Here is a 26,361-nt window from a genome sequence, read left to right on the forward strand (position 1 = left end):
TTAGTTTCTCAGATACACAACTTTATTTGTCACTGGCTTGATATCACACATTTGTAATCTCTTGCAAGCCTCCAGGCTCTGTCTGTGTCTACTTGCTTGTTCCCAATGTATCTACATGAAAAGTGCAAAAGAAAAACCTACCAGTCACTTCCATGGTGTACGTTAGACCTAGTTTGCTAATGTTTTTATGACTGACGGATGTTTCGCTTTTCATCTTTGACACCAGGTAGCCTCTGTTGTGTGGTCTGGTGCTTCTCTTTCACTGGATCCCGTATAAATACTCTATCACTTAGGGGTGGTTAATTTCTCGGTATATTTTAGCTTCTTAACCTTTATAAAATAATTCTCTTGTGGGACTTTATCATGGAATTCAAGGAACAGAAATAATTGTTTCTAGACTTTCTCAAGTTTATAATCAAATGTGTGATTTGATACCAACTGTGCAAAAGATTGTCAGTATTCAGTTTCAATAATGTTCTTCACAAACCCCTTGATTTTTGAAAGGTGTTGAAATAATAGTCAAAATTTATGAGATGTAGAAAAAGTGCTCCCTCTGCTGACTTCATGGCAACCAAACTGCAAGTCATAGAAAGTGGAGCCGGAAGGAACCTCGGAGATCAGCTGTCCAGCCCCTGCCTTTTAAATATGAGAGAAATGAAGCCCAGAGATATCAGATATCTTCCCAAGGCCACAAAGCTACCTGGAGCCAGCACTAGAGGCCAGATCTGTTGTATCCCCCAGTCAGTGACCTACTTCCCGCTGCAGCATCTTGAACCAAATAAACCGAATTTGGGCAGCATTCATGAAACATCATGAATAAATCACAGGAAAAGGAAATAAAAATTAACATTACAAAACCATGTAGGATTTTGAGCATGGTAAGTTATTGAACTTTAAAAAAATATTCTGTCCGAACCAGAATAATGGAAAAAAGTAGCATTTTAAATATTTTGAGTTACATGTTAATGTCATATTGTAATCATGTGTTTCATAGCCAAAAAAGATGCAAAGGAAGTCAGAGGATAATAAAATGTTTTAGCATTTGTATAATTTTGGTATAATAAAACAAAAAAACCTTAGGGTTGGACCAGATTTTATAGATTAGTTGTTTAGTCCAAATGCCTCTATACTAGCATGGTAATAGGATAAAGTTAGTGAGGATAGAACTGCAAAATAATATTGTCTATATTGCATCTGAAAAATGTTATTTTGGTCATAGATTTATTTTAATGAACCAAAAGACTGGAGTCATTATAATTTGCTAAGGAGGATTCTATACCTACAGCGGTCAAGTTTAGCCTAAACCCTTTGTATTATATGTGATTTTTCAATATACGACAAATATGAATCTTGAGTCAATAATGTTTTACACATATAGTATTATACGAATTAATTTTACACACACATATCTCTTAGCAAAGTTTATATTGAACTGATAAACATCCTTTCCTCCCACAAAGAGCTAAGGCCACTTTTAAGGCACTAGAAACTACATTTTAATAGCTCTTTAAAATATGACTGGAGTTTTAGTTCCTATCATTGTGAAAACTATTTTTCATTTAGTTCTCTGTTACTAGCCCTACAGGCCATAAATTTTGTTATTGCCCATTACTTGAGATTTGTTCAAAAGTATGTCAAAGACGCCTCAGGCTGTTCCTGTCTATGTCACAGGTCGATTCTGAACCTCTCCACGGGAGGCGAGTGCCATTTGAGGTTCTGGGAAGACAAGGCTGGGCAGACTCAGGGCTTTTACTTTAGACAGAAATGAACAGAGCCCTCGTGAACGAGTTAAGCCCATTATAACGCTAAAAGCTGGCTGTACTGTTGTGATCATAGTATTTTATTTCAGAGAGCAATCTGATGTTTTTCATTAAACAAAAATTCTTAATCTATTGGACCCTCAGATCAACATATTTAGGCCCACCCATTGCTCTAACTGTGCTGTTTTAAATAAGTTCAAAATGAATATACAGTGCATGCCTAAGTCCAATGTAAGTTCCAGTTTTTCATAGAATTTAATAGGGGATTGACATGGAAAATTATCACATATTTTCTGTGATTAAGATGGGATTTATACTAAAAAACATGTGCAGCATGTACTTTTAAAAACTGCTCCAGGGACCTCCATGGTGGCACAGTGGTTAAAAATCCTCCTGCCAATGCAGGGGACACAGGTTCGAGCCCTGGTCCGAGAAGATCCCACATGCCTCGGAGCCACTAAGCCCGTGTGCCACAACTACTGAGCCCGCATGCCACAACTACTGAAGCCCGCGTGCCTAGAGCCCGTGCTCCGCAACAAGAGAAGCCACCACAGTGAGAAGCCTGTGCGCCACAACGAAGAGTAGCCCCCGCCCGCCGCAACTAGAGAAAGCCCGTTCGCAGCAACAGAGACCCAACACAGCCAAAAAATAAAAATAAAATAAAATGAATAAAAATAAAAATGCTCCAGGAAGAGTCAGACACTTGTTTTAAATTGGGTTTCTTGCACTTGTTCAGTGATTCTATATTCAAAACTCCAAACAAATGTAAAACTAAACCTTTTAAAAAGTTGATGTTTTAAAATTCTGAATTCAGTGATGCCCAATTTATGTGGCTTCAGGGAATATGTGCCCCCATGAAACAATGGTTGAGAAAACAGAAGCTTCTATGTTCAGGTGCCAACATTGTTTACCTTTATTACTTATTTATTTTTAGTGAAAAGCTTAGTAAAATATGTTACACATGTCTTAGAAAAAAAATACCCTACTGAGAAAGTTAACCTTTCTCAGTAATTCAGGGTCATGATTATAAACATCACTTTTGCACTACACACGTCATCTGGGAGTACTGGCACCTGCACAGAATTCTTTTTGAGTTCTTATACCTGCTTTTTATAGGTTTTTCAGTCTCTTACTCAGGGTCAGGCTGCCAGCTATCACTTCTTGATGTGTCAGAGCGCCTGCCTAAGTCTTATCTAATTTGCTACTTCTGACTTACTGTGGGCTGGGAAACCATTTAACCAAAACCACACCCATTTGAAATGCATCTAAAATTAGAGTAAATAGGTTTTAACAGAGTACCTGAGGGGCACTTCTCTAAATTGTGTGAGCTTGTAGAGGCAGTGACATGTTGATCCCGCCAACTTCTTTTCTCCATTTAACTTTCACATTCTCAGCAAGGTTCCATATCAGAACACTTATGCAAAAGCCTTCAGACACTTTATATATTTTTAATCATTTTTATTACACAAAAAAGTGGTTTTATCCTACAGTAACTTCAAAATAAGGAAATTCCCGTGCCAGAAGCAAATTTTTTGATTTGATGAGCACTTCTTTCTCTGATGATGATAGGAACAGGGGACCAAGAGCCTTCAGTGAAAACTGGTACTGCATTTTGATTCATGGATGACCCTTGACCCTGCTTCTGGTGTGATATCTCTGCCTCTGGGTTTTGGACATCTTGGGTGGCAGGTCCAGCTAAAGCATTCTGGGGAACTGGCAGGGAGGACGTGTAGGCCCTGACGCTGCCTCTGAATTTAGACGCAGCCATTGGTGATCCTCTGGTGAGAGGTTTCAGACTCCCTGTGGATTGCAACACATTCCTTTCTCCTTGAGCCTACAGTTTGAAGAAATAGTGGGTATGGGGATTCAGGCATTTGCTTCGCTCCTACTATATGTGAGGTGCTGTGTAAGTGCTGGCTAATCAAAGATTAACAATCTCTGAGGATCTCAAAGTCTATTGGGGGTGGCAGACCCACACTAAAATAAATTACAGTGAAACATAGTATGTGCTACACAGGGGTGATTACAATACTTGGGGGTGAAGGTTCCTAACTTCATCTGGGTGGGTCAGAGAAGACCTTGAGAAGTAGCTGGGGTTTACAGAAGGAACAGGAGAGTGAGTCCATCTCCAAAGGGAAGGCTCTGGCACACTCTGGCCCTGTGCTAAGCGCCAGGACAGTTTAACTGGCTATACTCGACTTGAGGTCTGAGCAAGTACTTCCTAACTTCTCAGTCTCTTTATAACTTGACTGCCGTACTGACTCTCACCATCATCTCCTCCTGAGGATCTGCACCATAAGGTGGGATTGAGGGGTCATGATATTTCCTACTGCAAAGAATAGCATTCATAGCCTGATAATATCTAATGAAGTAGCGGGGGGAAAAACAGTACCTCACAAGCAGCTCTGTCTCACCTCATCCATCTGTCTTACAAAAAAAAAAAAAACACTAAGGGTGACTTCCTCTCCTTAAGTAGGGGCATGATGATTCATGTTCTCCACTCAGTACCCAAAGGGGAAATGAGAGAGAGGAGCCCTAGAGGGAAACAAGGAATCTTAAAGCCTGTTTTTTGAAACCTCTGGGAGGAAGCTGAAGCAGGCAACTAGTCCAAGGTTACATAGCTCAGGAAGTAGCAGAACCAAGATTGGAACAAGATTTTTTGGTTTTTGAGTCCACTGCGCTTTACCCACAGTGTAGTAGTTAGGAAGGTGATAGGCTGTTTTCTCATGAAACGAGTAAAGCTAGTCCATTCGCCGTCTTAAGAGGCAGAGTATACGTTTTTGGTGGACAAGGAAAGATTATCACGGTAATAGCCTTTCCAAATTATGGCATACAGCATGCAAAATTTACGATGGAGAAATTCTGGAAAAACAATTTTCGACATCCACAGAAAGAGCCAAACAATTTTGTTGTCTACTCAATTTGGAGACATCCAGAAATGTGTCCTCCTTGGTTTGGAAGTCCCCACATGATCTGGTGAGCTTTCCATCTCTGCCTCTACCCCTCCGTACCTAGTGGGTCTATTGAACTCTAAAGGTTCTCCACGAAAGAAGGGATCAAAGCAAGCCATGAATCTGGACAGAGGGAACCTTTAGAATTGAGGAAGTAGGAAAGAGGGCGATCTGCTACAGTTTTTATATGGGGTATTTTTAGGGTGTTGTAAACTTCAGCTACGGTTTCAATTTTAAGTCTTTTACATATGTGTTTGCTCATGTGTATACATAGAATATCAAATGCCTCACAGCAGACACACTGAGTATCCGCCACATAACTCGGTAATAAACTTCGCTTTCATATACGGCTTTACAGGTTCAGCAGTGTTTCAAAAACCAGTTTTGACAGGGGGACTTCACCCTGGATCCAATTCCTGAAGACCTCAGTTACTTAATCAGAAAATTCCCTCTGATAGGACATTTTAAAGATACCAGCGTCTCTTTCTGTGACACCTTAAGCAGGGTTTGGTTTTCGAGTATATATTGCATTAACAGGGCTTATCTGCATCGCTATAACGTAGCTGTGTGATCCGCACGTGACCGAACAGGTGAAGAAACCTGACTATATGCCCACACCCTGCAGAGCTCTGCAGACACAAGTGGGCGCGATAAAGGATCTAGTTCTGAGCTCTGTGTTTGAAGCGTACTCATTTAAAAACTGGAAAACCAACCCTAGCTCTGAAATCGCCGCTCGAGCGCTGCACAGTGAGGGAATTAAAGCCGAGGGGAATAATGTCACCAGCCTGGAGATCTTCAAGGAGCTCTAGGATTGGAAAGAGAGAAGCATTCTTAGGTTGCCTAGCGATAAATCTGCCGATGATATCATTCTCGGGGAGGCCGGCCTCCCCCTCCTGTCCCCGCCCGGCTGTCCTGCCTCCCTCCCGACTCTCCCTCCTCACCCCCCTCCCACGCCCGGGTTCAAAGTACAGCGGCGCGGGGTGAGGGAGCCTGAGCCGGACTCGGCGCTGTCACATGCGCCCGCACATGCCTGGGCGCACGCTGCGCGGCACGTGAGAGGGGGCGGGGCGGGGGCCGGGAGGCTCTGGCGCACCGCCTTCTGCGCGTGCGCACTGGCCCCTGCCCCCGCCTTTACCCTGAAACGGGCTCCGGGGAGCCAGCGAGCTGCCGAGTGGAGGGCGGCCAGGTGGAGGGCAGAGGGCCTAGGGCCGAGAGCAGGGCAGGGCAGAGCAGGGAAAGGCAGGGCAGGGTAAGCCAGGGCAGGGCAGGGTAAGGCAGGGTAGGGCAGGGCAGGGCGGGGCGGGGACGGGGACGCGCCCTCCCGACAGCTGCGCCGCACCCTGCCGCGCCGAGTCCTAGCGGGCCGGCCCGAGGTAGTCATTCATCCCGAATTAAAGCCGGCTGTGACTTGGTGCTCCTCGAACCATTCTGACACAGCAGTTTCCGAGCAGCCCTCCCGGCGCGGGTTAGAGGAAGGTCGACAAGCGCCTCGGAGGGCCTTGGGGCGGGAACTTCAAGCCTGGGCCGGCCGCAGCCTGGGGAAGTGACAGGCTGGGGGGTGACACACCGTGACACACCCAGCGGCGCCGGGAAGCGGGCCAGACCCTGGCCTGACCTGGGCTCGTCTTGCTGGAGAAACCCCTGGCAGTGGGTGTGGGTGTGGTGAAGTATCTTTCATTGGTCTCAGTTTTGCAAATTGAATTCCCACTAATTAAGCGCTAGGGGATTTAGTTAACTGTGATCAATATACTGGGACTTCCCGGGGAAGGTGTAAAGGAAAAGAAGTGATTTTATGGCCCTGATGGATTCTGCATGGTGCCGTGAAGTGAAGGAAATTAATGTAGTCAGGGGCTGAGGGATGGGTTTTTTAAGTTATATTTTTTTAAAAATATGTAGAAACACTTTCTCTTAGGAAAGATGATCAAGTCTCACACTTTCACTTTTTGAAGTGATCACAGGCTGATTTTGTAACACGTCTGGAAACGTGCATGTTTATAAAGGATGTGAAATGGGTAATTCCTTTGGAGGAATTTGGGGTTCATGATACCCTTTGGATAACCGGGTGCACACAGCAGTGTTAAAAAGATAGGGAAGCACCGCTACCCCTCTGCAACTTTAGTTTGGGTCATGTGATGGAAAGCGATCTCGGGAGTTGCCAGTAATATTTGGACAAGTCAGGTGCCAGTATTTGCTAAGACATCCTAGAGTGGTTGTAAACTCTCCAGCGTAAAGGGCACAGTGAGTGCCACCCTGGAGGCAGACTGGTATGAGCTAACAGACGTTCACAAAGCACAAAACGAAATCATTTTTGTTGTTTGCCTGGTAATGATATGTATGCATAATGTCCTATAGGTTGAATTTGAATAACACTTCCCTACCACCCAAACCGTTTGTACGAAACAGCTTAGTTATTAATAACACTCTGAAAGTTGAAAAAGCAAAGGTAGACTTCCAACATTTAGTCAACAAATATATATCGAGCTCTTACTATGTACCAGGCATTGGGGATACATCAGTGACCTATACAGACAAATTCATCACCCATCATGGTGCTCAAAACTTGCAATAACGCCTCCCAAGTTCCCAGGCGTTTGCTAACCAATTATTGTTTATGACAACTAGCAATTATATCCCTCTGCACTGGATTTTTTTCACTTGGAGCTTAGGAAGATGCCAGGCAAAAGGCATCAATTTTCATCCCTTCCTCCTGTCCCCTCTCCCTTCCCTTAACTCTCTGGACCCATACTAGCCTCCCTGCTCCTCTTCCAACAGGACAAGCTTGGTCTTTCTCAGAATATTTGCACTTGCTCATCCATCTGCCTGCAACACTCAATCCCCAGATGGGGGATAGCTGATTACAACTGCACCCGCACCTTTTTTTTTTTTTTTGGCCATACCACTGGGCATGCGGGGATCATATTTCCCAGACCTGGGATCGAACCTGAACCCCCTGCCGTGAAAAACGCAGCATCCTAACCACTGGACCGCCAGAGAAGCCCACCCGTACCTTTTTTTTAGGTCTCTGCTCAAATGCCACTTTTTCAGAGAGGCCCTCCCTGAGCATCCTGTAGGCAATATATAAAAAAAATGCCACCCCTCCATCATTATTTTTGATCTGTTTTTTCTTCATAGCAGGTATTACTCCTGACATTATGTATATACTGATGTATATGAATACACAGACATATTGTTTGTTTATTGCTTGTCTGTCTCATTAGGATGAACAGGGACTTTTTTCACAGCTATTTGTCTAATGCCAAGAATGGTACCTGGCAATAAATAAATATTTATTTATTTGCCTTTTAAAAATAAACATGTATTGATTCTCAGTAGACATTTGCTGGATGAACGAATGAATCTCTGGCAAGCACTTGAGCTTGATGACCTCACCAAAGACAACACAACACTGGCCTCTCAAATCATCCCCTTCCATGTTAAAGTTCATTTCACCAACACTTACTGAGCAACTGTGTGACACAGAGACATCAACAAGTGGTAAGGAGTCAAAGGCAGTTAACATCTGATACCTGCAAATCGGAAAAGACTCGGAGTGAGTTGGAAGCTGATTGGATTTTATTGTCGCAATAAAATTATAGATACAGTATTTAAGCATTAATAGAGTTCCCCTAACAATAGAGTTAATATCACTTTCACCTTAGTCTAAATGATTACATCTTATGTTAAAAGAAATTGTTCACTTAACTGAGATACCTTCTTTGAAATTTAAAATTAGAGTCTGATCATTTCTCCATCCCCTGAGTCAGAGAGAACAAACCTGTAGAAGAAGTAAGTGTCAAAACAGATTGTATCTCAGCTCTCAGATGGCCACTGAACCTGTGTGGAACTCAGTGGGACCAACTGAATTCCACCCCTGTTGGAATGTACAACACATGTGACTAGGGCTTGAAGGTCCCAGACGCTTCTGCTCTTCACTGGCTGTGCCAGGTGTGGTAAGCTTTGTCCCTTAGGCAATAAGCTTCTTCAAGGCAAGAGCCAGTATCTGTTTATCAAGAGCCAGTATCTATTTATCAGTGTCTGCTCAGCACCTAACACAATGCCTGGCATACAGTAAGCACTCAATAAACAGCTGTTGAAATCCAAACTCTCCTCCCCATTCCCACAATCATTGTCCTAGTTCCAAGCGTTATCACTTCACACCTGGATTATTGCAGGAACCTGCTCAGTGGTCTTTGTCCCGTCTTCCTTTCGCATGCATTGGCCACACTCCCAGCTCAGTTAACTTTTTAAACACCAGTAGTGCACTAAAGAATAGTTAGGAACAACCCATTACATGAAGAAGGCATGAAAGCTTCAACTTCCCTTCTAGTTTCACTTCCCTTTACTCTGTCCCTTCTCCTATTGCCCCCAACCAGACGATGGGCATCGATTGCGCTTGTTGCACTGAACTACCACAAATTCCTCTGCACTCTCAAATGTTTGCACTTGGGTAGAAAAACCTTATTTGGAGGTCTCCTACTCAGTCGTCAAAACTCAGCCCAAATTACATCTCCTCTGTGAAAATTTCCAAAACTCTCTGAGTCAAAAAGTAACCTCACCCACTCCTTTGCTTTGTGTTTTCTTAGCCCTTTCTTTAAATCTCCACTTGGCTGTTTAAACTCTCACTCCACAAACATGCGTGTGCAAGAAATTATGTCCTTATTTCTCTTATTAAGTCTAACTTCAAGCCACCTCCCCAAGGGCTGGTGGGAAATAATCTCAGGCATTGTGGGCTGTCCCACTCCCACCCTCCTTAGGATTTTACAAGGACCTGGGATTTTCACAAGGAAAGGACCTGTTCATACTCAGACTGTCTGAGATAATTGTCAGCATCCAAGTTGGCCGCTTTCTGGATGGGTGTCTTTGCTGAGGCGGAAAGAGCCAGGCCTTGGGGCCGTTGAGTCCCCATTCCCGTCTGGGCCTTTGCCACATCAAAGGAACCGCAGACCTGTGACCCTGCTGCCTTATTGCTTCTGCCTCTACTCCTTCCTCCTGACATAATCTCCAACTTTGGAGAGGGTTATAGGGACCAGGCAGTTAACCTAAATGAGTGACGTTGGCTGAGAATAAGACCACAGAGAACAACAGGGACCACAGTGAATCAGAGGTTGTACCCCCTTCAAAGGGGCAGACATTACACAGCTTCAACTAATTGTAGCCAGGTGAAAAGGTAGCCCGGGACTGCCAGGTCATTGGATTTTTCCAGGAGAAGCTGAAGTCTAGATTTTAATGTGAAATCTACTCTCAAAATGTTGGCAACTATTTTTAAAAACCTCAAAACACTATTCCTTATAAATGAAGCACATCTGTCAAAGTATTAGCCTGGAGAAGCCCACTTTGAGACCTCTGCTTAAAGAAGGGGAGGAAAAAAAGGCCTGATGTGAGGTTTCCTTCAAGCATTTAACTCCAAACTTCCCTGATGTAAGTAGCCCTGAAGTCATTCTTGAAAATGGGTGGAGGGAAAAATGCAATGAGAACAGACACCGATAATGTCTCAATAAATCACCCTGTCACGCCTGGGACTCTTCACATTATGTTGTAATTAATTGGGTGTGTCTCCCACACCTGGGCACTCAAAACACTGCTGCTGCTCAGACGGGCACCACCTCCAGCCTCACTTGGCCCTGGCTGCTGTGACTGTTTACTTGTCCTTAGCGCCTTCTCAAGTTTCTTTTATGACCCTCCCAGACCTCTCTGCCACTTACCTCAAGACCTCTGCTTATCTCCCCAGTCTCCCTACTTCATCAGGAGAATTCAAACCATGGGGCATCATCTCCCTAACTTTCACCCTTCCTACCTCCCTCCTCCCACACCCTTGCTTCCCTTCCTGCTACCGCAGAGGGAAAAGTAGCCCTGCTGCTCAGAGCCAGTCCTTCTATTTGTGCCACTGATAACTGTTAAAACTCCACTATCCTTTCCACACAGTGGGTCTGGATCTCTGTTAAGGGAGTTCTGTTATTCATTCATCATTGTATTCCTGGAGTCTAGTACACTGCCAGGGACAGGCAAGATGCCCAATAAGCATTTATCGAATAAACGCTTTTTTTTTTTTTTTTTTAATCTGGGGGCTGTACCACAGTTCCTAAAAATTGTCTAGAGACATAAGACAACTGTTGACCCCTGATGCTTCGTGGGTTATTGATATAGAGAGAGTAGTTTCCCCTGACTCTGAGAGTGGGCTAAATTTGGAGGAGATAATCCAGGAGGGAATGTGGCTGGCAGGCTAGGGAGTTCCTCCTGGGTCAGGTCGGTGCCATCCAGCTGTGAGTTTGCCGTATTAATAGTCTTTTCTGATTACTGCTGGTGAGGCTGGCCTCTGGCACTTGCTGAGGGGAGCAATGGGGAAGCCTTCACGTCCAAGGTGTCACATTGTTCTCTGTCCCCTCAGGTTCCACCTGAGGACACCACACTGCATTAGCAGATTGTCCCTTTTGGTGAAAGACGATAGGCACCAAGCTTTCTTATTCCTTGTGTATTTTGAGACATTTTTCTATTTTCTTTTCCTCTTTAAACCTTTACAAAAATATTTCGATGGTATATTAGAGTCTGTATAAATTAATTATACTTACCTTTAATCCTACTCTCATATTCTATTTTACATCTTCCTTATTACCCTGTTCACCTTCAACCTTTTCTTATTTTGAATTTCATCTGTTGAAAATTATTTCATAAATAACTTCATTCTTATATTATTTTAACAAGTTATTTTAACCTTCTGGTATCCTTTCAAACTTTATTTTCTTGTTCTCATCTTTAGTCAGCGTATTTTATAGTCCATGTTGTACTTCTGTTTTATGAGTTTTTATAATTCTCCTGTTTTAAAATTTTGCCTTACTATTCCTTTAAGATTTTCTTATTTCTCAGTTTTCAGCTTTTAATTGGTTTTAAATCTCCCAGAATCTTTTAGCATCACATTTTAATCTTTAGTCTCTCTTCAATTCCTTTTTGACACTATAACTTTTCTACATTTTTTCTTATTTATTATCTGTCAATCAGTCTAGTCTAATTATTTGTAAGAAGCACATTGAAATTAAGAAAACTTCTCTGCCCCTGCCCCACTTCTGCCAACCATCACTGTAAGTACTTTTTTTTTTTTTTGCATTCATGTTGCCTTTTTGACACAGCATTCTGTGCAATCTTCAGTTTCATATTGTATATTTTTAAATCTATGGTTTCTAATTGTTTTAATTAATTTCTTTTGGTTGCAAGGAACAAACTTATTCCAATTACCTCAAGTGATGGGCATTTTATTGTAAGAATGAATGTGCAAAAGAGGAAGCAGGAATCTCACCCACTATCTAGGCCAGGCATCATGCCTATCCTATGGGACATCCTCAGAAAGAGCTGGAACTGCTGTGGATTTGGTCACTAGAACAAAACAAAACAAAATTCAGAAGCAAATGTAATATCAAAGTGGGAATTTTCATTCTATTGTTTGTTAATACATGTAACCTAACGAAATCTGAATTTCAAAGAAGAGAATCATATGGAGATCCAGGAATAAGAATCAAGCTACCCAAAAGGGAAAAAAAAAGGTAAAAACATTCAAGTAGCTCCAGATTCCTCCATAGCAATATTTACTACAGAAGACAGAGGAGTACCATTGCTACCCAGAAGTGTGGTACATGAGCCAGCAACATTGGCATTATCGGGGAGCTTATTAGAAACGCAGAATTTCAGTTGCCATTCCATAGCTGTTGAATCAGAACCTGCGTTTGACCAGGTTTTCGGGTGTTTTCTAGGCTGCTTCTCTGAACTTTGCTTGCAATTTTCTTTGGTCTTCTTTTTTTTTTTTTCTTTTTCCTGAGAAAGCCTGTTTATGTAATTTCTTTGAGATTGGAGATATTTGTCTGCACATTAGAACCACTTGAGGGATGTTTTTAAAAACTTGCATGGATCATACCCTCAGAGAACTTGATAGAATTGGTCTGGGAGGATGGCCAGAAGTCAGTAGTTTTTCAGAAGCTCCCAATGTCATTACAATATACAGCTAAGGCTGAAAATCACTGAATCAAGGAAAACCAAATCCATGAACCCGTCTTGAAAAAAGTACTGAAAGATGGACACCAGACAACAAAGAAGTGAATCAAAATAAAGAGTTCAAAAATGAAGAAGCTGGGTTGAAGTAATTATTGAATTAAATAAAAAATAAACTACAACTAAATACCTTGGAATTTTGGTTAAATAATATAATAATCGGAGCTCTAGAAGACAAACATGTTATCGTGTACCCCCTAAATTTCTACTTATGTTTGGTGCACTCTCTCAACAAATCCATTATTTTCTGGGTTTTCTATCATTCATTCTCAGGGGTTCACACAAGTGATGGTTGCTCCATGTCCCGCTTTTTGCCACCTCACCCCGGGCACACTCTTCTTCAGCTGAGAGACTTGACATTGAAAATGGTGACTTACCTTGCCAGTCTGCTCTGGGTTTCTAAAAGAGAGCCAGAAGTATGGACTAGAAAACTAGGGAAAGCCTTGTGATACTACATCAGAGTTAGAGGGATTAGAGTGAACTCATGATGATATTTATATAAACTGCACAGCTCCTGCCTCTCTGAGGCCCTGCCTTGCAGATTCCAGTGCTTCAGCTGCCCTAACCCCTGATCTCCTCCTCCTTAGCTCAGAGGGACTGCCGCTCTCTGCTTGGATTCCAGATTGCTACACTGCAGTCAGGAGAATTTCCCCAGGCAGACAGCCAGGAGTCATGAGGCTCACCTCTTAGGTTTCCCTGCCTTCAGGGATTGATTGCAGTCTTGCATTGCCGGCTCTGTCCTGTGTTGCTGCTTCTCCAATGTCTGCAGACACTTGCCTTAGACATTTTGTCTAGCTTTATAGTTAAAGCAAGAGGGTTAGTACCAGATACTTCATCATAGACAAAAGCAGAAGTGCTGAACTATATATTTGAGAATAGTATTGTATTAATGCAAAATTTCCTGAAATTGATCATTATAATGTGGTTACGAAAGAACTCCTGTTCTTAGGATATACATGCGGAAGTACTTGGGATAAAGCTGTCTACAACTTACTCTGAAATGGTTTAGTCAAAACAATAATAATACAAATAGTATTAATTCGTAGATTTGTAGAGGGAGCAAGAGAGAGAGAGAGAGATTGATGAAGTATATATGGAAAATGCTATTGGGGAGAATCTAGATGAAGTGGATACGGGAATTCATCACACTATTTTTGCTAACTTTTCTAGAAGTTTGAAACGTTTTCAAAATAAATAGTGAACAGAACATCCCCTTGAGTGCGGACTGCGCTTAGGCTTCACGTCCAAAGTTAGTATGGAAAGAAAAAATAGTAACTTTATAGTGAAGAACGCCGGCAAGCACCACCTTCACTAGGTGATCAAGGTTGACATCACCAGTTGTACGTCATGTGGACGTCATGTACCCGCTGATACTATGTGATGAGCAGAGTTTCTTACTCAAGGTTTATAACCCAAATTAAGAACTCATGGGGATCCTTAAATACACTTTTCCTTAAATGCCTTTTCAAATAGGGTAAATATTAGCCTTTCCATTTACGTCTACCTAATTTAAGTAGCATCTGTCTCTAGAGAAATGAGGATGATATGTGTGTATTTATCAACTTGATTCTAATTTTAGAGTCCTGAGAAATTTATGACATTGCGAAATCAGGTGCCCAGGCCATTGTCCCCCACTACCCAGCCCCATTCATCAGAGCAGTAGTTTGGATCACCCTCGCTGTGTGGCCCCTTTACCTGTTGATGAAGGCCTCTTCTCGTACAGTTGACCCGGCTGGAACCCAGATCACGCGGTTTCAGGGAATGGGTTAGCAGGTTGATGAGTTGGCTTGCCAAGGTTCTGGCCACTTTGAAGGTCAGTGGGACTCCATTCCTTTCTAACCAGCAAACTCTCTGACGCCTGCCTATGGAGAGTAGCACAGGGTTTAGCATCACAGGGTTTAGCATCAGCCTGCAAGACCTCTGGAATTTTAATACTCACTCCCCTCCGCACATTTGCGGCTTTAGTCATTTTTTCTTTCTGGTTGCTGGGGAATATGTACTTTGGCAAAGGTAAAAAGTGAATTGCCCATCTTTACATCTGTCAAGCTCCAAAGCACTGTTATCAAGCATCCAAGGCATGTTTCAGGAATCTTTTTCCTTCAGTTTGGATCTAGGTTTACAATAAACTGTAGTTGTTTTGTCTTAACCTTGACACTTTCTGCCCAAAGCACATGTGGTTGGTTTGGAGTGCATGTCACCTCTTTCCTCTCACAGTGGGAGAATGTGTGCTCTCCAGCTCACACAGAGAACAAAGTAATGGAACCAGAATAGGGCAAAAATAATGTCTCCTAAAGTCTATCTTTGAATTTTCCCCAAATGTCTTCACTTAGAATACTTCTGATGTACTTAGCTTTCTCATTCCTGCTCATGAAATTATATTGATTACATTGACCAGGTGGGCTATTGGGTTTTGGTTCATTATTAATCGGGATATCCCCAGTACCTAGCACCATGCCTAGCATTCAGTAAATATTTTTTTTAAATTAGTTAATTCGTCCATTCACTCATTCATTCATAAAATGAATGGCCCTTCTAAAGTTTTAATGTCTCTAATATTGGAAATAGGTAAAATTTGGTGGTATTGACAATTTATTACGCAGTTGAGAAAAGCATTGCATTACCTTTTACTTCATGGGTTGAAAATATTTTTGAGGAGGTTTTATCTTGAGAGAATAGTATACTCTACATTTATTATAAGTTGATAATAAATTAACTAGATAACGTTAAATAAGTTTTACAATAGAGCCTAAAGGGATAAACTGGTGAAACATTGTATCATGTTTTATAGCTGAAAAAAATAGTTTTCCAGATGAATATATTCAGTACCCTGTAGGGAGAAAAATGTAGTGAAATGGGAATGAGGTAACTGATACTCATAACTCTCTTTTTCCTTTAGACACTAAGGTCCCTATGATTGCAGACCTCATGGAGCTCACAAGGTTCCTTGTGGTGCCTGCCAGTGTTATGAGACCAGGCACCACAGAGGCTCAAGGCCAGCTCAGGGGTGTCAACTTTAACAGAGATTGCTACTGGTTATTTCCTTTCTCATGCTGGACAATCCCCTATGGATTCAGCAACTCTCCCCTCACCAGACCTTCTGAAATCCATAGTAAGCAGTAGGTTATTAGATCACAGTAGTGGAATGAGTCTGAAAATGGCATTTCCACCCCCCACCCCCCCAATTCAGAGATTTTTGTCCTGGGGGTGCGGTGGAAGAGTCTCATCTTGTGACCTTCTTCTGAGTCTTGGCATCTTGGACCGATAGTACTTGCTCACTCACCCTGGAAGGATTTCCATGTGGAGCGGAGTATTCCTGACATGTTACTTTAAGGATATTGCTTAAATCTAAAAGTGCTCTCTCCAATACCCATCTTCAATAGACAAGACATTTCCAAATTATACAGATCCTACATATCATCTAGAGAAAAGTAATGTTTCTAGAATGTACAAATGCAGTAATCAGGATACAGATTATCATCAGGTAATTCTATCCATGTAAACGTGTTGTCTGGACAGGCAAAGCAAAGGCAAAAATAGGCTAAGGTCTTGGCCTCAGAACTCTTTCCCCTTAAGCTGTGTGCTCGGCATATAGCTCACCCCGTTCCATTTGAGCGTTTGAATTGTAAATTCTGCTGAGATTCAAGAAGCCTGGGGCGCAAATCCTGGCTCCACTACCTAACTGCATAAACTTGGGAAAATCGCTCACACGTCTTTCTGTCTGTTTCCTTATCTGTGTAAAGAAATGGTGATGGTATAAGCTCCGCGAGTGTTTGGAGCTCCGTGAACGTTCAAATGCCAAACAAACATTAGTTGTAGTTGGTTCTTAGGAGGCAGTCTAGCACAGAGGTCAAGAGCGTGGACCCTGAAGTGAAGCGGTCTGGTTTGAGTCTCACTTATCAGCATCATGACCTTAGGTGTTACTTCTCTAATCCTGTGTCTCCTTGCCTGTGAAAAGGATGATTTTAATGAGCTAGAATAGCTATAAGGATTAAATGACATAATCTAAAACCTCCTGTATTTGCATTTCTTTCTGGGTGAGTTCTGTGGCCATGAACTGCTGTGGGAAGCCCGGAAGGACGGAAGACAGATGTGGCCTCCACTGGGGATGATGGGCCGGCATAGCCCAGCTGCGCTGGGCCCTTCGTGGGGCCACAGCGCTGCACAGGGCTCTGCAGCCCATTCCCACACGTGAACTCTATGCCCTGTGAGGTGCAGTGGCCCTGTTTCTTCCTGCTCCCCAGACAATGTGAACAACCGGCAGCCACTGGATAGGTTGTAAAACTAGTTTTCTTGGTGTCTTGCCATCTCATCAGTTCTCACGTGAGTGTCTTTCTGGGTCAGAGGATCATGAGTTCTTGGGTTCACTGCGGTCAGAGTCAATAGCCACCTAACAGGAAGTTGCCGCACTAACGAGATAATGCAGAATTTCTTTGGAACTTCAGTCTGTTGCTGGGTAACAAACTCCAATATCTAAAATCCACACAGACCTTCCATTTTTCTAACTAGCACAGTTGAATATCGCTTAGTCAGGAACATCCTAGGAGTCCCAGGCTGTCAAACACCCTTAATTACATTCAGACTGATTGGCATCTCATACCTGGAGCGCTAAACTGCTAGGCAAGTCACCTGAGTCTAGTCAGGTCATGATGACTCTTCCTGAGTTAGGCAATTGTTCCCACGAACAGTCTTCATGTTTCTGGTGTGGACAAGAGATATGACAGTGGCTATTTGCTATGTGTCTCTTACTATATATGCTGGGCACTCTGCTAAGCACGTAACGTGTACTAATTTATTAAATTTATGAGGTAGGTGCTACCATATAAGGAAACCCAGAGGTTAAGCAACTTGCTCCTAGCCACACAGCCACCCTTCCCTAGGCTTGTTTTGCCCTTTGCTAGTCCATACCTGATTTTAGCAACAAGTCAGAGGGACAAAAAAAAAAAAAAAAATCCCCATAGTAACATTTAATTTGTCTCTAATAATTGCTGAAGACTACTTCTTTCTATCACTAAATTTACTATAAAGAATTTGATTCCAAACAGTCATATAAAAGAACTTTAAAAACTGGACTAATTTTACAGTCATGTAATTCTGACTCTAAAAAATGTATATTTGTGTCAAAAATAATGTATCATCATTTTATTAATAAGTTTTTTTCCTTAAAAATTGCTTTATCTTCATGTTTGGTAATTGCAATCATTGTTGCTTTTGTTGTGGTCATCCATGTACAATGCTTGGTGTCAGTCTATTTATCTCTTGTAAAAAAAAAAAAAAAAAAAAATTGCTTTATCCCCCTAATGTGAAATCTTATTAAAGTATTATCCTTATTTTTTTCTTGCATGTCTATTCTGATTTTGGCATATTGAGACCTAACCTGCCTAATATGCATAGGATACAAATTAAATGCTTCCAAAATATCCAGAGGAAAATTTCACCCAGTCAATTGTTTTGTCACCTATAGTAATATCCTTTTAAGTCCATTTTTTTTGTTTTGTTTTGTTTTTCCAGAAAGAGTTTTTCTTTAGGGTAGCAATGATTTTGTTGCTATTTAGACACTATCTGTTTAACAGCAAAATGCCTTAACACCTGGTAGGTACTTAGTAATACTTAATGAACAAAATTAATTAATATGTACTTTTCACAATACTATATTTACATCATATCATATGAGAATGCTTAATTTACAACTGTTGGTTTAAAAAATTATTAATCAGAAAAAAATCTGTTCATGGGCTAGCTACTAACCATTTCTTGTTACTGACTATTCCCTTCTGTGAAAACATCAAGGGTAGGGTGGGGAGGGAGGGATGGTGAGGTAGCTACACATGGAAGGGGAACCCTTAGAGCCTTGGATCTCAAACCTATGAGACTCAAAGCCTCTTTTTTATAACAAATATTTTGTTATCCTCCTTTACTACCCTGAAACAAAATCCATAGAAAATATAGTCTATAATACACATAATTAAAAAAATGTATAATACCTTCACTGTAATATAAAGGAGAAATAAAAGGAAAGAAATATATATATGAAAATACATAAATATAGCTCTACTATAAAACATAATGAAGTAGTCAGATACTTACACTGATAAAATGTTGGAATTTAAGAGATGTAGGAAAATCTGCAAGTTGATTCTTCTTATATTTGACATTATGAATGAAGACTGAAAAGGTATATTTAAATGTACACATAGAATCAACATGAATCAAGAGTTACTGCCACAAACTGTTGCCAGTGCACTTTATTGAGGACTCAGTTCCACAAGCCGAGATGCTGCTGGTGACATGATCTTCAGAGACTTAGTTTCTAGGCTCATAAAATTATACACAACTTTTTCACCAGTAAATTTAAGGCAGGGTGTTAAAAGCTGTGAGACACATGTGATGATACTTTTTCATTGTTTGCAGCTGCTCTGTACGTGTGGAAGGTTTACCATCCCTGCTCTTCCCTGTATTACATGGTGCCTCTGATCACTGGGACCACTGGAAACACCCCTGCAAATTTCCAAATGCCCCTTGTGGGTAGAACCGCCTTCCTTGAGAAGCACCTCCCTGGAGGTTTGTAATAAGCTGGGATCCTTTTTTTTTTTTTACTAAGTCTTGCCAAAGAGTCTGGAATACCCAACAGTTGTTTCCTAGTATATTGCTTCATTGAACTTTCAATCCACTTTTTATAAAATTTTTATTTGGGAAATCTTGTTGGAGCAATTGAATACAATATATATGTTTGGGCCAACTCATCTGTAGGGCAATGCCACTCTCACTTCAGGCTAACTGAATAACTTTCCATATCCGGGCAAATATAGTCATCTTTGCAAATTATTTCCTTCAAAAATATGGACTTTAGATTCTTGTTTCTATTTAGGACATTCTAATTCTTCAATGATTCAAGGCAAGTTGAGTGAGTGTGGACTTTGTAATGGTTTACTAATCCCTTGTCTTGTCAGTTTCCCTCTGAAATCTGCACACCCTTCATGAGTTACAAAATTATCACTTGACAGCTGCTAAGTGGCCTCAGTGAAATGAGTTGTTCCTTTTGATCAAATCCATAGTGGATAAAAATGACTAATGGCTGTTAGGCTTTACAGAGAAACTAAGTTTAAAACTTTCAAACTACTGTTACTTTGTCACATTAGAAATGAGTCAGGGAGTGTCAGCAAATAAAATACGTTTACTATTATTTCTTTTTTTGGCAAAGAAACACTTTAAGTCCTTGGAGTAAGAGGCCCATACGCTTTCAAATCCAATGCAGCAAGGCAAATTAATATAAAGATAAACAACAAGCTTCTTCGGTAGTGAGTATCTTCATTTTCTCCGGGTCTCTTCAAGTAAGGAATTACCCTAATCCTGTGGCGTTGGAGCCCCAGAAGGTTGATGAACGGTAGCTGCTGCCCCCTAGTGTAGGACTCCTTGTTACTGCACACACTGGGTTCGAATAACCAGAAGCCCGCTGCCAAATGCATAGGAAATAAAGGTGCTGTGTTTAAATGATGCAGATAATTGAGAACTTTTTAAAGTATATCATTCTATTAGAACGAGTAGTTAAAACACTTTTTTGTAACTGTTTGAAGAAAAAGTAGTTTAAATGTTTTCCTGTCATTGCTTAGAGTTTGACGTTCTCATCATCATTTTCTGCTCTTCCCACTTCAGGGCTGGCTACATAATTTGCAGCGCCCACTGATAAATGAAAATGTGGGATCCTTTGTTTAAAAAACAGGACAAGAGAGCCATTAAAAGTACTAAAATATGTACCAAAATACTTTTTCCTTTCTTTTTCAACCTCTCCCTCGACTTGTTATGGTGGTTTTTATTTGCTATTTAATGTAAATAATGTAAATTTTTTTGAAATTTTTAATTAGTTGAATGAATTTTATCATTCATTTTTATATTGCGCAATGCAAATTTTAAGTGCAAATATAAGAACAAATATAATTGTATTAAGTGCAAATTAACTCACCCTGTGAAATTACTGAAACTATACAATTCATATTTTGTAGCTCATACACACTTATGTATTGTGTTCTTCCCAGAACAATGGAAATGGTAAAAAAAAGTATTTCAAATGTTTCTATTTCACCTCCTGATTCATGCACATTCAACCAACATTCTCTGCCTTTGGCTTACTGAAGAGTAAGTAAGGACTGAATGGAAAAGGGACTATGGGTTGCCCGATCTTTCCCTTTTCTTCTATGTCAAAATAGGCAGCATAAGTGCTTGGCTAGGTAACAGGAGGAGGAAAGAATATGATAGGGTTTCTTGGTCATTTCTGTTTCTTAAAACACTTTTGCCTTCTATTTGCATTAGGAGCAAGTTACGGTTCCAAAGGAAAGAATGGCCTCTTGGGGCTCTCAGTGCCCGCATTTACTCAATCATAGATGTAGAACACTTGGGGACTTCCCTGGAGGTCCAGTGGTTAAGACTTCACCTTCCAATGCAGGGGATGCGAGTTCAATCCCTGGGAGGGGAGCTAGGATCCCACATGCCTCGTGGCCAAAAAACCGAAACATAAAACGGAAGCAATATTGTAACAAATTTAATAAAGACTTAAGAAAAAAAAAAAAAAGATGTAGCACACTTATCCTTTACTAGCTTTGAATGTCCCTGAACTTCCTGGTGTTGTGGGCCCACTGGAATTCTGTGTTCATGGGATGTGGAGAATGCTGTCTGCAGATGGGGAGCTAAGGAATGATGGACACGCATGTTTTATCTCCTCTGCTCCTGTGCTCGCTCCACTGTCGCACCTAACTTCACTTACAATTCACAAGGTCAAAAATCAAATTATCAAGAATTTCATGACAGTGACAGCAGAGCATTAAACCAAGCACAGGGAGGGCCCCTCTGAGTTCAGGACCTTGTACAGGTTGCAGGCCCATGAATCTGGCCTCTTGTAACTTGAATCAGTTCCACAAATGTACACCCAAAATCTGTTTTGCTTGTTTGGACTTCCATTATTTCCAAATGGGAATGTGTAATTCAGGGTCTTTGGGAGAATGTGGAGGGACTTTCCTGAGTGTACAATCACCAGTCAACAGTTACTTGCAGGCAGGAACAGCTGAAGTGGGATTCTGTGGCTGGAGCCTCGTGCTTGGGCCCTGGCCCGGGGGGATGGGGGGAAGGTGGGATGGGGGAGCGGGGTGTGGTGCCATGGTTTCATTCAGAGCCATCATTCTGAGGCGGGGATAAAGATGATTATTGTAGGGATTGTGAGAGAAGGTTTACTACCTTGAATGGGGCATGCTCTAAAAGACTAGAAGGGTATTTGCTGTAAAGAAATAATTGTGACAAGAGGCAAACCTAATTTTTTTTTTTTAAAGGAATTCCTTTATTTTTTATTTATTTATTTTTGGCTGTGTTGGGTCTTCGTTTCTGTGCGAGGGCTTTCTCTAGTTGTGGCGAGTGAGGCCACTCTTCATCGCGGTGCGCGGGCCTCTCACTGTCGCGGCCTCTCTTGTTGCAGAGCACAGGCTCCAGACGCGCAGGCTCAGTAGTTGTGGCTCACGGGCCCAGTTGCTCCGCGGCATGTGGGATCTTCCCAGACCAGGGCTCGAACCCGTGTCCCCTGCATTGGCAGGCAGATTCTCAACCACTGCGCCACCAGGGAAACCCAAGTTAATTTTTTAAACTTCATAGTATTAAGGAATAGACTAGTAATAGTGTTTTTTCAGCGTAACCTTTCAAAATGTGACTAAATATGCCTGGTAGCAGGGCCAAATTTTAGTTGAAAATTTATGAAATCAAGGATTCAATCAAAATGCGCTTGTTCTGTGAGTACCAGGCTTAGAGCCCGTGCTGAGGGTGAGGGAGTCCAGAGGTAGAAGGCAAAGTTCCTGCCTTCCGAGACCCATCTGGTTTGGAAATCAGAACAATAGCCACGAAATTATGAAGAAACAGTAGAATGGCCAGTTTTAAATCTTTTTCTAGTCCAGTAATGAAATTTTATCTTATTCAATTTAGACAAAAATCTCTTAAAGACATAGCTTGGTTCCCTACCCTCTCCAAGGGTATCTTGAATGTGGTTTGAATTTTTTCCTTGATGTTCAACACTCATTGGCATTAGCCCATTAGAATTTTTAAATTATTTCTTCTCCTCCTCCAAGAAATTTCTTTCTCCTGTTTTCTTCCCTGGGTGTAGAGTTATCAGCTCTTCCTTCTCTGAATGATCAGCATATGTTTCTACCAGACCTTCTATGTGTTTCTACCATTTCTTCATTTGCTGCCTCTCATATGGTAGAGGCTGAATACCAGCTAATGAAATTTGTATCCAAGTAGAGCTCTTTATTCCTTTGTGTAGATCCATATTTCCAACTGGTATCATTTTCTTTCTGCCCAAAGGACTTCCTTTAACATTTCTTGTAGTGCAGGTATTTTGGCCATGGATCCCTTCAACTTTGTTTATTTCACCTTTTTTTTTTTTTTGAAAGATGATAATGATCTTCACAACCAGCCAGATGTGAGATTTGTTTTTGAATGCATGTGCTCCTGTTTTAATGGAGTAAGTTTTTATTCCACTGATCTTGTGACCTGGAACAATTGGTCCACCACTGTAGATATGTATTTGGTTTTCCTACAGTGGAAGAGTCCATGGATTTGGCTTAATTTCTGCTAGACTTTATGAAGAAGTAAAGTCTTGCCTCTTATCAATTATTGAAAGCACTGTATAATTAAGCTATAAGTCCAAACCACAGGCCCATAAGAATTAGAATGAATCTTAGAATCATGGAGTCCAATCCCTGCCCTAAGTCCACACAAAAAACTTTCATATTTTAGAGATAAAGAAGCTGTGGCAATCACGTAAGAATTTTCATTTGCCACATGGATACGACAGAAGCCATATTTTATGTATGAAGATCATGTTTCTCTGCCTTAGATTATCTGTCCACATCAGGGAGTGTAGTTCCAGTGTTATATCTTTGAAGTGAGTTTTGGGATAGAGCAGGAATGATGAAGAGTAGGTAGCAGCACATTAACCTCTAAACGTACAGGGTCATTTCCTCTTAGCCTTTAATTTACAGGGTCCAGGGTTAGTCTGTCTTTGTATTCATAGCATCTGGCAGAGTGTCTGACTCATATTAGGTGCTCAATAAATGTTTTTATTGTTGGATGATAAAAGATCATTAACAATTATCCCTGGTTCAGAGACTAATGCTGGATACTAAAGATACTGAGCAAAGAAACAGCTAAGTAATACGTAATTTGGAAAGGGGATGGTGAAAAAAAACTTTTTTTTTTTTTTAATATAAAAAGATGACCACAATGACTGTGTCATTGTTTTTCTTGAAAGATCTTTACGTAAAATCATTGATCTCTGTTTAAGAGAATACAGCAAATGCAACAGAGCCATAAATATGACCATTAAAAGGTAGGAGATAAAAGTAATTATATGACTTTTTAAAAAAGTGATGAATATTGACAGAGAAGCATAATCCAGGAGTAAGCATAAGGTGACTAATTTTCAGAGCTGGAAGAAATCATGGGAATCATTCTGGTCAGTCCTTTAATTTTACAGAAGATAATGCCAAAGTCCAGAGGAGTGAGATGGCTTTTCAAGGCATCACAGTCAATTGCAGAAAATGAGGCCTAGAGCCTAATTTCTCTCTCACTACAACCCTTTCTACTCTTCAGCTCAGCCTGCTCCAAGTATTTCCTCTTCAGTATGGAAGACCAAATAAAAACAGAGACTTGGGGTAAAGATCTAGAACAAAGGGAAAACAAGAAGCTAATTATTTTTATATGCCAAGGGATTTTAAAAATAAATTAAAATCTGAACATGAATATCCATGTCAGGACTTCCCCCCAATTTGAAAACCTGCCAAGCACCAGAGTTTCTGTGTAGGTAGAATTTTTTAAGTGAAATTTTGCAGCATGAAAACAAATCCCCAACCTTAAACAGATGGGAATTTGTGGGGCAAATACAGCTAATATTCACAATGTCACGAGATCAAGCTTCCAGTTGTGTGAAGACTGCAGGAGCGTAACTTGAGGGAGATTCGGATACAGTAAAGCCAAAACGGAGTCCTCCTGCAGGGGGCACCGGCGAACAGGCAGGGAGAGCACGGCTGTGGCGCACTGCGTCCCCCTGGAAGGTGGGAGCCCCTCTTAAATCAGGCTCTGATCCATCATCACACTCCAGGAGCAACTGGAACAGGAAAGACGTAGTGTCAGGCTTTAACTACGTGCTCCCCGCAGGCAAAATTCCCCACTCTTTCTACACATGTTCTCGGTGCTGCAGGCTGGTTTGGAGAAAGTTAGGCTTTTTCTTAACCCAATGAACGGTCAACAGAGGTGAAGGAAAATGTATGGAAAATGCATTTTCTCTGAGTCGTGATAAATAGAACAACCAAGTAAAAGAATCATTAAAAAGCACTTCGAGCCATTCAAACGTTGAGAATTTGCTTCAATGACATTATAAGGTGAAGAAATGTAGTTAAACTAATTTCCATTTAGGCAAGAATGTGTTTATTCTCTTTATCTTAGAGATATTAAGCCTGATGGAGTTTTGAACAAATATTTTATTTTATTTTATTTCATTGAAATATAGTTGATTTACAATGTTATGTTAATTTCTGCTGTACAGCAAAATGGTTCAGTTATACAGATATATGCATTCTTTTTTATATTCTTTTCCATTATGGTTTATCATAAGAGATTGAATATAGTTCCCTGTGATATACAGTAGGACCTTGTTGTTCATCTATTCTATATATAATAGTTTGCTTCTGCTAATCCCAAACTCCCATGAAATATTTTAATAAGAGGGAACCATGGGCATGGAAGAGAGAGGGGGAGGTAAGCAGATATAGCAGACGGAGTAGACATGTTGAGGAATGTAGCTCTGGGCAAGAGAGAGGAATTTGAGGCAAAGGACATCTGGGCTTTGGAAATGGACCTCAAGCTTGCTTGGTGGATCAAGGACCAGCCTCAGGTTATATAACCCAGGTATCTGGGACAGAGACGGAATTGCTGCATTAGTAATGAAAGGTGATCCTGTCCATTGGAGAAATACTGTACGAGTTCAATATATTTACTTGAGTGTTCATGTACCAGAGTCCGTGGATGAAGAATGTCTCCTGCCGTATCAGTAAACGAATGATTTTGCAGCCATCAAGCCTTCAGCCACTGCAGCCGCCCACGACTGTGCACCCTGAGGGGATTCAGGATGGAACAAAGCAGGATACTCTCTAGATAGATAGTTCAGGTGCATATCAAAGGAATGATTTCAATGAGCCCAAACTCTTGCACCTTCCCATACACAGAAAAGTACTAACTTCATTAACTTGAGGTGTCTGGTTTTCTTAACAGTAATCTTTTGATGTTCCAGCTACCTGGGTTTTTGTTGCAAAAACTATACACCCTGGCTCCTCCCTGACCTCTTGGGAGCCATCCCTCAGCGCTATCTGAGAGGCTGCCTCTCACGCTTTAGTCCTCAGAAAGTTCACCGAATAAAACATAATTCACAAATTGTAGGTTGTGCTTTTTTTTTTTTCCCCAGTCAACAAGTCCATGATATAGATGAAGGTGGAGGAGAAGTGAGAGGTCATGGTTTTGGATATTTCAATATGACCTTCCACATGAGGGTTAAGGCCATTGGGCCACAGATACTAAGACCTTCTGCAAAC

At 41.2% G+C, this 26,361-nt stretch overlaps 1 long non-coding RNA gene across 1 annotated transcript; it reads right to left on the reverse strand.

The window, feature by feature from the left end:
* Positions 1-3,197: 3,197 nt before the first annotated feature.
* Positions 3,198-14,250, reverse strand: LOC309640710. Its single transcript, XR_014252339.1, has 5 exons — positions 13,123-14,250; positions 12,000-12,076; positions 8,172-8,238; positions 5,425-5,516; positions 3,198-3,594 (listed from the first exon to the last, which is right to left on the reverse strand). It is a non-coding gene; the product is annotated as an uncharacterized lncRNA (long non-coding RNA).
* Positions 14,251-26,361: the final 12,111 nt, after the last annotated feature.

This window comes from Balaenoptera physalus (assembly GCF_965194825.1).
Source record: "Balaenoptera physalus genome assembly, chromosome: 13".
Classification (NCBI taxonomy): domain Eukaryota; kingdom Metazoa; phylum Chordata; class Mammalia; order Artiodactyla; family Balaenopteridae; genus Balaenoptera; species Balaenoptera physalus.